The sequence below is a fragment of the Colias philodice genome, chromosome 12, assembly GCF_061535455.1.
Source record: "Colias philodice isolate Cphi_HAF_F1 chromosome 12, ilColPhil1 Martin Lab GWU primary, whole genome shotgun sequence".
NCBI classification, from domain to species: domain Eukaryota; kingdom Metazoa; phylum Arthropoda; class Insecta; order Lepidoptera; family Pieridae; genus Colias; species Colias philodice.
Window position 1 is genome coordinate 7,845,563 of NC_143097.1, and position 15,220 is coordinate 7,860,782.

Consider the following 15,220-nt stretch of genomic DNA (forward strand, 5'->3'; position numbering starts at 1 on the left):
ATATACCTTTCTCGGGAACCACGCTATCCATTCGTAAAAACATAATAAAAATCGATGCAGTAGTTTTTGAGTTTATTGCGAACAATCACAGGCAGATGTAACGGATGACTTTGTTGTCATATGTAGTGATAAAAAATTGAATTATTTATCACTATAAACAACAGAATCATTGAGGATTGTGTTATTTGTATATTAATGTGTATTAATTTACCATATTATTAGGATCCGTTATGATTATAATGAATTCCTCAACAAAATAATGTTTAATTAATTACAATCTCGCCTTCCAGAACAATGAATATAAAGACAAAGAGAGTAATACCGTTTATATACATTAGTCCAGCTACGCCGTAGCTAAGTCTCATCTATTAATGACTAGCTGCTAGCCGCGGGTTCGTTCGGAAACAAATATACGATGTCACTCAGGATTAATGTACTTTTTGAGTGTATCCATTAAAACAAACAAACACAAAAATCTCTACAATAATATTATACCATACTAGTTTATAATATTATAGAGATTTTTTCGTTTATTATATTATTAATTTATTAGTTATTATTTAGTTAAGTTTATGATATTATTATATTGGTATATGTACATAGCTCTCGTATGTATTTACATAGCTATCGATAGCCAACTGTTACAAACAGAAACGACATAATATAAAATATAATATTTCCTTAATCTTGTAAATACGTAGTTTAATATTCTACTTCGTTTAGCCTTTCGGGGAAGGCAATAATAAATTATTCTAGTCTTTATGTCAAGCAAGACGATGAGTTATAACATAAAGCATATTCCGTGAAATCACGGCATTTCCTAAGGGATAAAATTTAAGAATGTCAACGTAAGTAATGTCGCATGTAAAACGTCCTTTATATTTATAAAGGTCACAACGCGCCCATATATTGTAATTTTCCTAAAGGTTTTACGAAGCTTCATAATATAATTTATGTAAATCAATTTGATTTGAAAGCATTAAGTCATTGATGTATTTTTTTTTATGTCAGAGCAAGCAAAGGAGCAGATGGGCCACCTGATGTTAAGTGGTCACCACCGCCCATAAACACTTGTAACACTAGAAGTGTTACAGGTGCTTTGCCGACCTTTTATGGACAAATAAGCTCTTTTCTTGAAGGCCCCAATGTCGTAGTTGTATATGTAACTATCTTAACGTTTTAATACATATTTTTAACTAAATAATATAAACAAATTTACCAAAAAGTTTAGTTGGCTTAAGTTAATTGACCTCAAAATCTTGTTTAATAAAACCTCCCTATAAAGGTATTATTAAACTCGATTTTCTATTTCCATCATGTAAATATTATCTATACATATAATAAAATCGTAGGAAAGTCAAAACTGTACATTGAATATTTTTTTAAAAGAATACTTGATCCATGATCTATAATCGATATAGAAGCCAAAAATATAGTTTTTAGAATTTTTGTCTGTTTGTCGGTTTGTCTGTTTGTCTGTTTGTCTGTATGTATTTCCGGGCTAATCTCAGAAAGTACTGCATAGATTTACTTCAAATTTTGCATGAATATTCCTAAGAGGTCGGGTGAGGATAGTTTAAACATATTATCATGATATCACCTTCGCGGGAGGAGCTGTGAACCTTTATTTTTCTTACATATTCCGTGTACTACGACAGCGTACAATCTAAAGACTCATGTTTAAATGTTGGTTTCGAGTAAGCCATGCTATTATCTAGCTTTACAAAATAAAAACTATGTCATTTACGTAATTTGGGCAGAGAAACAGTTTAATGAATTTAGTAGTATAAAGACAAATTTGAAACAGCGCCATCTATGAGATTTCGTAAAAATCAAATCAATTTACATGTTATCACTACTGAACAACTGTTGAAAATTAATAATTTAAATATAATCATGTTATTTATTTAACTCTTTAACCCATATCTTCCCTTCCCTATAAGGTGCGCTTATATTTCGTGTGAATATACTACATTTTTAAAAGTGAGGGTAGATGTTTATTATTTTAAGTCAAACTAGACACCATTACAATTAATCTACTATTGATTGTGTTCATTGGTTACATTTTTAATCTTCGTGTTTTATACATTTATAAAGAATAGAAAAAATTCGATCACGAGGCGGGACTCGAACCCACATAATTTCGTGATCGAATGTTTCTATTCTTTATAAATTTATTATTTATAAATTTATATTTATAAATTTATATTTATAAAGCATTTGAATAAATAAATAAATAAAATTAAAATAAATGTCATAAAACCAAAAATATCAAATTCAATCTTCGTGTTTTGTGAATTTTCACCATGCGTTCCCACAAAAGGTAAGTTGTTACTTTTATAGGTATTTATTTTTATAATGATAGCAATTCATGTTTTTTATTGGTTTTATAATGGTTTTATATTACACTTTTAGAATGAAATAATAAAATGATGAATTCTTTTTGACTTTTACAAGATTTTGAGGTGCGTTGGGAACAGTAGTTTGTTGATAAAATTTTATTTGTAAGTAGCTTTTTTTATTGATTTACAATTATTAACGTTTGATTTTTTATTTACAGATTCAATGTTCATAAAATTATATCGCCTTTGGAAGACTATTTCTGCTGACAATTTTACAACACCACTTGAAAATTGATGATTTGATGATGAAGATAGTGGCAGCAAGGATTAAGGACGCTGTCACAAATCTGCGTTACTCAAATTTAGGTATCTAACGACGTAACTTTGTTCGCGGCAATATCACGCTCACGTAAACATAGCGCATTCCATTTTATAGACCATCTTCATACTTGATATTATTTTTAATTTTTGATATAATGTATTTTTATTGAAATTGATTCCAGAAGATTACTAGGAACTTTAAAAATTCATTTTGTTACTTTTATTAGTAGGTACGATCCTAATAAGTATGTTAGTATATTCAAACAACTTAAAAAAGTGTGACTATTTTACATCATTATTTCATTGAATAATAATCTATGAATTGTATACAATATCAAAGCTTTTTAAGAAATGTAGAATTATTATCATACATATGATGTTACCGGCACTGTATTAAATCCGGCATTGTATACAATTCTTAGTAAATGTATGTTATTCCGAAAAATAGTCGGAATGAAATAAATTATAGGTATTCGTCACATAACACATTACCTAGGATACTCTTAAATCTGAACTTTTCCTACGTAGCAAACACATTTGCAAGTGTGGGTAGTTTTGGGGGTAGCTATTAACCAATATGAGGTCAAAACTAAAATCCAAGATGGCGCCGACGAAAATTTTACATCTTTTCGTCATGGGTGTCATTTTCAAGGTTTTGGAGTAGCTCTTAACAAATATGAGGTCAAAACTAAAATCTAAGATGGCGCCGACGAAAATTTTACATCTTTTCGTCATGGGTGTCATTTTCATGGTTTTTGGGGTAGCTATTAGCCAATATGAGGTTAAAACCAAAATCCAAGATGGCGCCGACGAAAATTTGACTTTTTTCGTGATGGGTGTCATTTTCATGGTTTTTGGGGTAGCTATTAACGAATATGAGGTTAAAACCAAAATCCAAGATGGCGCCGACGAAAATTTGACATCTTTTCGTCATAGGTGTAATTTTCTTAATAATAAAGAAGTAAACTAAAATAAAATAACAGATTTTCGTCGGCGCCATCTTGGATTTTATTTTTGACCTCATATTGGTTAATAGCTACCCCAAAAACCATGAAAATGACACCCATGACGAAAAGATGTCAAATTTTCACCGGCGCCATCTTGGATTTTAGTTCTGACCTCATATTGCGTAATATCCACCCCAAAAATCATGAAAATGACACCCATCACGGAAAGATGTAAAATTTTCGTCGGCGCCATCTTGGATTTTATTTTTGACCTCATATTGGTTAATAGCTACCCCAAAAACCATGAAAATGACACCCATGACGAAAAGATGTAAAATTTTCGTCGGCGCCATCTTGGATTTTAGTTTTGACCTCATATTAGTTAATAGCTACCCCAAAAACCATGAAAATGACACCCATGACGAAAAGATGTCAAATTTTCACCGGCGCCATCTTGGATTTTAGTTCTGACCTCATATTGCGTAATATCCACCCCAAAAACCATGAAAATGACACCCATCACGGAAAGATGTAAAATTTTCGTCGGCGCCATCTTGGATTTTATTTTTGACCTCATATTGGCTAATAGCTACCCCAAAAACCATGAAAATGACACCCATGACGAAAAGATGTAAAATTTTCGTCGGCGCCATCTTGGATTTTAGTTTTGACCTCATATTAGTTAATAGCTACCCCAAAAACCATGAAAATGACACCCATGATGAAAAGATGTAAAATTTTCGTCGGCGCCATCTTGGATTTTATTTTTGACCTCATATTGGTTAATAGCTACCCCAAAAACCATGAAAATGACACCCATGACGAAAAGATGGCAAATTTTCGTCGGCGCCATTTTGGATTTAAGTTTTGTCAAATTGCTTTACCCCACCAATCCGTTCAACAACCCATAAAAAAAGAGGATCTCAGTCAACATAATTTTTAAAACATATCTAATTTTAAATTACAAATAACTGGAATATGAAACTTATACAGTTTACTCTTATAAAGTATCAAATATTTCAAATCACGAAAACGACAGTATACGCACAATAATCTTTTTCTAATTCGTTTTTATTTTTGGGACGAGGAGCGATACACCCGTCCTTCCAAGAGCGCTTCTGAGCGCGGTCTGACGACCCGCGAGAGCAAAATGTATGAAGAAATCGACAAGTATTTTTAATTTAGCTTATAATTGAAATAAAATTTTGATTTAGATACAAAAAAATTATCACAATCTATAAAGGACTATATATCCCTCAATAATTTATAGGTAAGAAGATAGATTAGGCTTTTAATTTTCTTAAAAGTGTACCGGTTTAGACCCCATTTTTTTGCATTTTATGCGATCATTGTGCTGGGAAAATCGTATTTCAGTGACAATTTTGTATGACGTCGTACAATTTTTATAAGATGATCGTAGAACTGAATATATTATCTTTAAATTAAGATATTACTTTGTTCTCACGTGTAAGTGCTTTGAGTTAAACTTGTACCGTAAAATAGCGGTTTTTGTTAAAAAACTGTTATAGCACCCTTAAGTGGAAATTAGTAGGTAATCATCCGCTTCGTCAATTTTTGACTGAAGTTAATGTCCAACGTATGGTTCAATCATTGGAAGTATCTCGGGAAATTTTGGAGGATATTTTTCAGGAAGGAGAGGAGGGGCAGCCAACCACATATCAAACTACTACGTTTTAGTACCGAAAAAAATGTTATTGCCAAATGAAACATAAATTTTGCACTCACAACTGTACAAGTTATGATTTTTATTCTGACTTTGCTGTTATCTGATTATAATATTTATCGTTATGGCTATCGAGGTACCGACCGTACTGGGATGAGAGTACATGATATTATACCTACTCATCATCCAGGATTGCTTAGAGCATTTTCACACTGAAAAAGATGTTTTCTTTGAATCGTAGTTGCTTCATTTATTTATTTTTAATCATTTTACATAATATGTTTTATATTTGCCCATTTTCATTATATTTTATAAATAAAATGGAACCAACATAACTTTCGTTTAACGAAAAGATGTCAAATTTTCACCGGCGCCATCTTGGATTTTAGTTCTGACCTCATATTGCGTAATATCCACCCCAAAAATCATGAAAATGACACCCATCACGGAAAGATGTAAAATTTTCGTCGGCGCCATCTTGGATTTTATTTTTGACCTCATATTGGTTAATAGCTACCCCAAAAACCATGAAAATGACACCCATGACGAAAAGATGTAAAATTTTCGTCGGCGCCATCTTGGATTTTAGTTTTGACCTCATATTAGTTAATAGCTACCCCAAAAACCATGAAAATGACACCCATGACGAAAAGATGTCAAATTTTCACCGGCGCCATCTTGGATTTTAGTTCTGACCTCATATTGCGTAATATCCACCCCAAAAACCATGAAAATGACACCCATCACGGAAAGATGTAAAATTTTCGTCGGCGCCATCTTGGATTTTATTTTTGACCTCATATTGGCTAATAGCTACCCCAAAAACCATGAAAATGACACCCATGACGAAAAGATGTAAAATTTTCGTCGGCGCCATCTTGGATTTTAGTTTTGACCTCATATTAGTTAATAGCTACCCCAAAAACCATGAAAATGACACCCATGATGAAAAGATGTAAAATTTTCGTCGGCGCCATCTTGGATTTTATTTTTGACCTCATATTGGTTAATAGCTACCCCAAAAACCATGAAAATGACACCCATGACGAAAAGATGGCAAATTTTCGTCGGCGCCATTTTGGATTTAAGTTTTGTCAAATTGCTTTACCCCACCAATCCGTTCAACAACCCATAAAAAAAGAGGATCTCAGTCAACATAATTTTTAAAACATATCTAATTTTAAATTACAAATAACTGGAATATGAAACTTATACAGTTTACTCTTATAAAGTATCAAATATTTCAAATCACGAAAACGACAGTATACGCACAATAATCTTTTTCTAATTCGTTTTTATTTTTGGGACGAGGAGCGATACACCCGTCCTTCCAAGAGCGCTTCTGAGCGCGGTCTGACGACCCGCGAGAGCAAAATGTATGAAGAAATCGACAAGTATTTTTAATTTAGCTTATAATTGAAATAAAATTTTGATTTAGATACAAAAAAATTATCACAATCTATAAAGGACTATATATCCCTCAATAATTTATAGGTAAGAAGATAGATTAGGCTTTTAATTTTCTTAAAAGTGTACCGGTTTAGACCCCATTTTTTTGCATTTTATGCGATCATTGTGCTGGGAAAATCGTATTTCAGTGACAATTTTGTATGACGTCGTACAATTTTTATAAGATGATCGTAGAACTGAATATATTATCTTTAAATTAAGATATTACTTTGTTCTCACGTGTAAGTGCTTTGAGTTAAACTTGTACCGTAAAATAGCGGTTTTTGTTAAAAAACTGTTATAGCACCCTTAAGTGGAAATTAGTAGGTAATCATCCGCTTCGTCAATTTTTGACTGAAGTTAATGTCCAACGTATGGTTCAATCATTGGAAGTATCTCGGGAAATTTTGGAGGATATTTTTCAGGAAGGAGAGGAGGGGCAGCCAACCACATATCAAACTACTACGTTTTAGTACCGAAAAAAATGTTATTGCCAAATGAAACATAAATTTTGCACTCACAACTGTACAAGTTATGATTTTTATTCTGACTTTGCTGTTATCTGATTATAATATTTATCGTTATGGCTATCGAGGTACCGACCGTACTGGGATGAGAGTACATGATATTATACCTACTCATCATCCAGGATTGCTTAGAGCATTTTCACACTGAAAAAGATGTTTTCTTTGAATCGTAGTTGCTTCATTTATTTATTTTTAATCATTTTACATAATATGTTTTATATTTGCCCATTTTCATTATATTTTATAAATAAAATGGAACCAACATAACTTTGTTGTGTAGGTATCATTTCTCTATTAATAATCCGTAGGCATATTTTCCGAGCACCCCATTTAAGGTGCGGTCCTGAAATTATAAAAAGTTAATGTATACTTTTGCCTAATATAAGCTCAAGATCATTTTTAGATAAAAATAACAAAAAGAACTTATTTATTAAAATTTAGTAGATAAAAGAAATTATGTTACGATTTTATAAGAAAACACAGTATATTTATTAGGCGGCGGTGATCTCTTCCAGGCAAAAGATATTCATCAGCTCAATAAAATTGAATAGTTGTTGTTAGTTATTCTTTAAATTCACTGATTGTAATGAGCATTTCCGCATGCAAGTTGTATCGTAGTTTAGATATATCATAGTTTTGACACATTACAGTTCCAACAAAACCCTCAAATTTTTGAGCAGAGTTGAGCAAGATTATTTAAAAAATGTGCTGTGTTAAGTATTATAGAAAAGGTTAGTTCGTTGATAATTATCATTTCTTCATCATTTACATGGGTGTTGTTAAATGTTAGTAAAAATAAACTTTGACTGTTAATACTTTTGTTCAGTATTTACCTGTATGATTATTGCTTGGTAATTAATATGTATATTTTCATGTCGTATAGCTAATTATAAACATAAGTGTGATGTGCACTTATGCACTAGCTGGATTTATTTTTACACACTCACAGCCATATATTTTATATTAAAATAGTGTAAATCATAATATTTTTTCACAATTAAAAATATTTCCTTTTTTCTGATGGTATTGGCATCGAATTAAACCGCGCTGTCGTTTCGTTCACTAAAAGTGATGTTATGAGGACCGAATATGTAGCCGCCTCAACTTACGGAAACGAGAGTAACCTGCGTTGTCTGTTAGTTATTGTATAGTCGAATTTAACGTTACATGGAAATTGGAATCTAAATATATTATGTATACTTAGGTATATTAAATCTGTACATGAAATATATTTCCTAAATAACTATCACGGGGTGATTAGGGATCGACACTGATGCCAAAGAAGCAAACAGTAAAATTTTTGTCCGTATAACCGGTATAGAAACAAAAACTACTCGACGGATTTAAACGAAACTTGGTACAATTATTTTTCATATTCCTGAGCAGAGCAGTAACTCCATTTTTAAGCTTTCGTCGCGTGTGCAACCTTAATGGTTAAAGCTACACAGAAATCATGTATGAAAGAAATGTTCTCCTTATTATATAAAAAATATCTCCCGACATCATAAATGTCTATCTTTTATGGTTGACTCACAATAACACGTGTAACTTCCGATAGCTTAGGAGTTCGAAGCTTTCTGATTATATTTGTCTATAACACTCTCAGTCCGTTTTAACTCAATTTTTATTTTCATGCATCAGTGCCACCTAAAAAATCTTTATCTCGAAATTCGAGCAAAGCTAAGAAAATGAGAAATAAGAGTTCTCAAGAATCGTTAGAGGTATACTCTAGGCCGAAAACAACACGTGTTATGCCGAGAACCTGAAACCGCTTCACAACGAGAATTGCGGCTCACAGCTGACCGCGAACGGCATGTACTATCCCGTGAGACCGAAACCTTCACTGAGAGGGTATAACGTCTCACAGCTGATCACGGCCGTCACATTTTATCTCGAGAATCTGAAACTTTTACTCAATATGAAGACCGTTTGACAAATGATAGGGTGCACCATAATATTATTCGATCTCTTGAAGATGAACATGAGCATAAGCAATGACTAGAGTAGGGACGCGAATATTACAATTAATTGAGACAAAAACGATTATTAAGTTTGTTTAATGAAAGATTAAGAATTGAAACTATTCGGTCTCTGGAAACGGACGAATAGCGAGAGGCCCCTCTTACTGCAGACAGATTTCGCATAGTCTTAATGACTTAGAGGTAAACATAGAAGATCAATCTACGAATTCGGTGGTGGGGTCCGACAAATATAAAAGTAGGTTTTCTTATAACCTCACAATTGATTACAGATCATCTTCTGTATAGGCGATATTAACGTAGTATGTTATTTTTGTAATGCTTTAAAGTGGAGTAAGGAGTCGGCTTTCGTTTGAAGATACACCGGAACCTTTGAAATCACTACTTTTAGAGGAACATGACGTGCAATCTAAACAGTTCTTAGACAATATTCGCTCTTATAGTAGTGCGTTTCAAATGATCCTTTGGTGCTCAACAATTATCAGAAGGTCCTTTCATGCTTACTTTTAAGATACAAGGTCAAGTTTACCATTTGATAGGATCCCTTTTGCCTGAAGGCCAACCTAAGTTTCTTTAAATATATTTTGTATTCGACTACAACGAATAGTCGAATACAAGAATTATCAATATTTCTCGAATTTAAAACTGAACTCATTTCACAATTTTAGAACATGTTTCATCAGGTTAATTCGTATGTATGCAGTTTTAAATCGACATTAGAAGCTTTTCCTCAAGATGGTGATATTAATATAAGATTGTTATAAATGCCGATAGACGGACGTCTATCGGCACTCAGGAACTCCCTGGGCGTGTATAACGCCCAGGCCACAGTATTACAATTTTTCCTACAGCAGGGCGACGAATGTATTTTCGCATAGCAAAGGAGGGGAACTCGCGGGGGGTCAAGTGACGCGGGCCACGTACCATTAACATGCTTAGTTTGTGGTACCGAGCGCGAAAGAAAGTCATCGTGTTTTTGTTTTGTTACTATGTAAACTAACGTAATTTAATACTTAGGTACATATTCTATAACGGTGCGCTCAAACTGTTAATCTACATTTAATTTAGATTATTATTTGAAATACTAAGTAATGTAGAATTTAAATCACATTCCTTCATGTTTTCCTCAGATTTTCAATTTTCTCCGATTTTAAGATTTTCAGAGTGTTCAATTTTAATGTAGTTAAATTTTTTAAGAGACAATTAAGAACATTCAAAAATAAAGTGTCACGTATTTTTTTTAAACGACGAATGACCTAAAACGACGTAATCGCGGACGAAGTCGCGGGCAACAGCTAGTCTATAATATAAAAATGAATCCCAAAATGTGTTGGTAAGCGCATAACTTGAGAACGGCTGAACCGATTTCGTTAATTCTTTTTTTATTATATTCCTTGAAGTACGAGGATGGTTCTTAATTCTTATGTAGAGAAAACGTAAATATGTACCACGGGCGAAGCCGGGGCGGACTGCTAGTCTTCTTACATATAAAAATGAATCGCAAAATGTGTTGGTAAGCGCATAACTCGAGAACGGCTGAACCGATTTCGATAATTCTTTTTATATTATATTCCTTGAAGTACGAGGATGGTTTTTATGTAGAGAAAACGTAAATATGTACCACGGGCGAAGCCGGGGTGGACCGCTAGTATGATATAATTATCACCAATTACTAAAGAATTTAATTAAGCAATTTATCTATTCGAAGTAAAGCAATTTATTCCATCAAATAAAACAATAAAAAAGAAGCTATTAATGAGATCTTCATAAAAATGTAATTTAGTATAATTAGATGTAATGTCCCGTTCTCATACAAATATTTGAAATGACTGCAAAGTAAATTCACATTATATGAAATTCTGTTCTATACAAATTGTGCTTTGATCTCAGCGAAAATAATTTCATCTTATTAATTGCCTTATTTGTTAAAGCTCCGTAATTCTTAGTATAATAAACGGTATCATATTCCGATATCTCCACGAAATTATTTTTCAGTCAAATTCAATAAGGAAATATTAACAATTTTTATAACATTTGACTGAAGACATGTACCCTAGTCTCCCCGTGACCACGCTCATTGTAGTGTTCGAAACGCCCGTTCCGTCCGCCTAGCGTTAAAAAGCGTATCCTACGAACTGTAATATTATATTATGCACAAGTTTGTGAGGATGAATGTGTATGTATGTTTGTTACTCTTTCACGCAATGCTACTGAACCGATTACAACGGGAACTATGCAGGTTTTTCTTTAAAAATGCGGGCGAAGCCGTGGGCGGAAAGCTAGTAAAATTTCTAAATAGATACATGTAACGCATCAAAAATAAAAAGCATTGATCGAGAATGTACGAATATGACTCATACAGCCTGGTATCAAAAGCTTAATAAAAGTTCACAAACATACGCAATGTTATGTAATCCACGTCATGAGCAAGTAATATTTGAATATTTGATAAACAAACATACAAAATGCCATCGCAATAATATCAATAATGTAGTTTCAAGAACTATCATCAAATTATCATGGGCTGACCCAGTCCCTAATGAGAGTATTCCGTGATGGACAACAGTCAGTTTGGGTATAATTCCTTCAACAAAGATAAGTTGGAAAAATTTGTTTTGTGGTCATCAATCGTGCTTTATCTACTAAATTGATGTAATGTATAATTTATACGGATTGTAATCTGATAAGACAAGGAATTACGATCAATTAAACTGGACATAATAACTTACTTGTATTAATCTTTTAACGTGGAATGGTGATCGTTTGTTGTAATGGTAAAAATTATTAGAAAAGAATATGTTGCTATAATAGAATACCAATTAGATGACATTAGAGATAGCAATTAATCGTAACACGTTCAAAAATAAATTTTTATCTTATACTTTGTAAGTAAAGAATAATCTTCTTTACGTTAATTATAATTTATAAATTCTTAATAAATACATGCTTTGAATAAAATTTACTACAAAATGTAACATTCACATTTCTGTTGTAAATCTAATACTTTGTCCTGATTCTTTCGGTTATATAGCCATGATAAAGTTGCTGAAACGGCTGAATGGGTATTTGGTACTGTGATTCCTTAAGCTCAAGGGAAAGCTTAAGGCACTACGTGCAGAGACCGAATTACATAAGCCTGACTAAATGTTCGTAGAAACCGTGGGTTTTTAAAAATACTAACAGATGTAAAAATCAATTTATACAATGTTATATATACAACTAGATTTCCGCCCGCGGCTTCGCCCGCGTTTTCAAAGGAAAACCCGCATAGTTCCCGTTCCCGTGGGATTTCCGGGATAAAACCTATCCTATGTGTTAATCCAAGTTACCCTCTATATGTGTGCTAAATTTCATTGTATTGGTTCAGTAGTTTTTACGTGAAAGAGTAACAAACATCCATACATCCATACATCCATACAAACTTTCGCCTTTATAATAGTATTAAGATTAAGATTAAGATAGATTCAGTCATAAACTGCTTCCTAAATTGGTAAATAAAAAAAAAACGTAAACAATAACAACAATAATTCAGGAAAGTCTATTGGAAACAAAGAGTAATTAGTATTATTAAAGAAACACGTAATTAACGTTAGCTGATGTGAGTAAAACCTGTATACACTTAGAAACATTTTACCGTACAAAGGAAAAATTAATTTCGAACATAATTAAACAAGCCAACCCACGTGTTTCTTCAAACTCTTTCATTACATTTCAACGCTGACACAAGATTAATGAAAACAGACACGCAATATTCGTAAATATTTACTAAAAGCAAGTCACGCCTGAGCTAAAACTCAGATATAATATAAATAATTCATACGCTTCCATGCCAGGGTATTGAAACAATCCAAGTTCGAATGTCTTTCGATTGTAAAGGAAAAAACTTTCTAGAATACGAAGCGAATGGTCCACTTTTATCGAATGTGTTGTGTATTTTTTGAGAGAAACTCAAACGGTCAGTTTAAACGTATTCCGATATTGTGGTTTTCAGCCGACTATAAACTGTATTTTTAACGATTTAGCCATAAGAATCGGAATCAACTGTTGTTTTGTGTTTATCAAAAATAACGACACATCATGTATTATTCCTTAATCTATACTAATATTCTTAAAAAGCTGAAGAGTTTGTTTATTTGAACGCGCTAATATCAGGAACTACTGGACCGATTTGAAAAATCCTTTCGGTGTTAGATAGCCCATTTATCGAGAAAGGCTTTAGGCTTTATATCATCACGCTAAGACCAACAAGAGCGGAGCAATGCGGGTAAAACCGCGGGGTACAGCTAGTTCTAAATACAAAATGGTTTTTATTGAAACTACTAAATTGAATCACCTCCCTAGAAAAATACACAGAGATTTAAGGTAGGTTATCATTAAATTCAAATATAGTATTTAGCTTGGTATTTAGTTTTTCGATTGTCATACAAAAACCATTAAAGACTATCATTGTTTTACCTCGTCAATTTTCTAAACTTCGGCTCCACCTGTCACCGGAGTTATTGATGACGGACGTAGGTCAAGAGATCATTAGTTACAGATACTCTTGAATGTATTAATACTTGTAGGTTAGTTTTAATGTATATTTAAGTGACTCACCACTGAGCCACCACTGCTCTCTGCCAGTGCTTTATATTCCAGATTTATTTTACGTTGATTGTTTAAACTATTGTATTTAAATGTTTTAAATAAAATCTATACTAATATTATAAAGCTGAAGAGTTTGTTTGTTTGAACGCGCTAATCTCAGGAACTACTGGTCCGATTTGAAAAAATATTTTGGTGTTAGATAGTCCATTTATCGAGAAAGGCCATAATATATCATCACGCTAAGACCAACAGCGGAGCAATGAGGGTTCAACCACGGGGGCACAGCTAGTATTTGACATTAGCTTATTTTGGTAGCGTTGAAAAAATTACTATTGCGTAAAATTTCATAGACTATTTCTATATTTTATGATGTCCATTTATTAAACAAAATTCTCACCTACAGCACTTATCGAGACTTTTCCAAGAACCCTATTTTTACTTTATTAGGCCTCCGGAAATTAAACTATTTATAAAACAAGGTAAAACCAGTGCTTATATTTTTTCATTCATTCCGGAACTAAAGTAATAAAGGGCTATAATTATATTGTATTTGTATGTTTACACGGAAAAGTTTTAGAACTGTTGACTTTACAATTTCACTTTTATTTGGTTGATACTAATCCATTTCGAATCATTCTACCTAAGAAAAAAATTATGCTACAATTACCTTGTCGTGTATTTTTTTTATAATATGGCTAAATAACTTCAAACGCTTTTATTAATTGAAATTAGTTCTCAAAATAATTTCAAAAATTACCCCCATTTTAACAAACACGAGTAAGAAATGTAGCCTAGTAACTATACTACCAATATGTACATTAATGTCAACAAATCTCTTCAAATAAACCACTCAAGCATTGTACTGTGTACTTGTGTAGGTAAACATAATCGCGGTTCCCCGAAATCATATTATTCCAATGTCCTGTAAAACAGACAATTCCAATGACAATCCTACTAATATTATAAATGCGAATGTTTGTACGTTTGTTACTCCTTCACGCAAAAACTGCTGAACCGAATTTCATAAAATTTGGCACACACATAGAAAATAACTTGGATTAATACATAGGATAGTTTTCATCCCGAAAATCCTACGGGAACGGGAATTATGCGGGTTTTCCTTTGACTAAACTGGAGAAACTGTTAGCGATAAGCTAGTGCCTAGCAGTCAATATTTATCTAACCAAAGAAATAATAGATTGCAGTGTATTTTCATATATTCCTTAATGTTTTAGAATAATACCAATATAGATTTAACCAAATACACACGTCCATGGGTTCCCTGAATTACATTATCCTTACCGTTTTGAAGATTTGCCTTGTTTTCAGCGAATCTTGTTATGAAGTGAATTGCATTAACTTCGATGGCTCCTGAGTGACTATG

At 32.7% G+C, this 15,220-nt stretch overlaps 1 protein-coding gene across 1 annotated transcript in view; it reads right to left on the reverse strand.

Moving 5' to 3' along the window:
* LOC149484172 (uncharacterized) overlaps nt 1–15,220 on the reverse strand; it is a 51,579-nt gene that overhangs the window by 22,817 nt on the left and 13,542 nt on the right. The gene's annotated exons all lie outside the window — the stretch shown is intronic.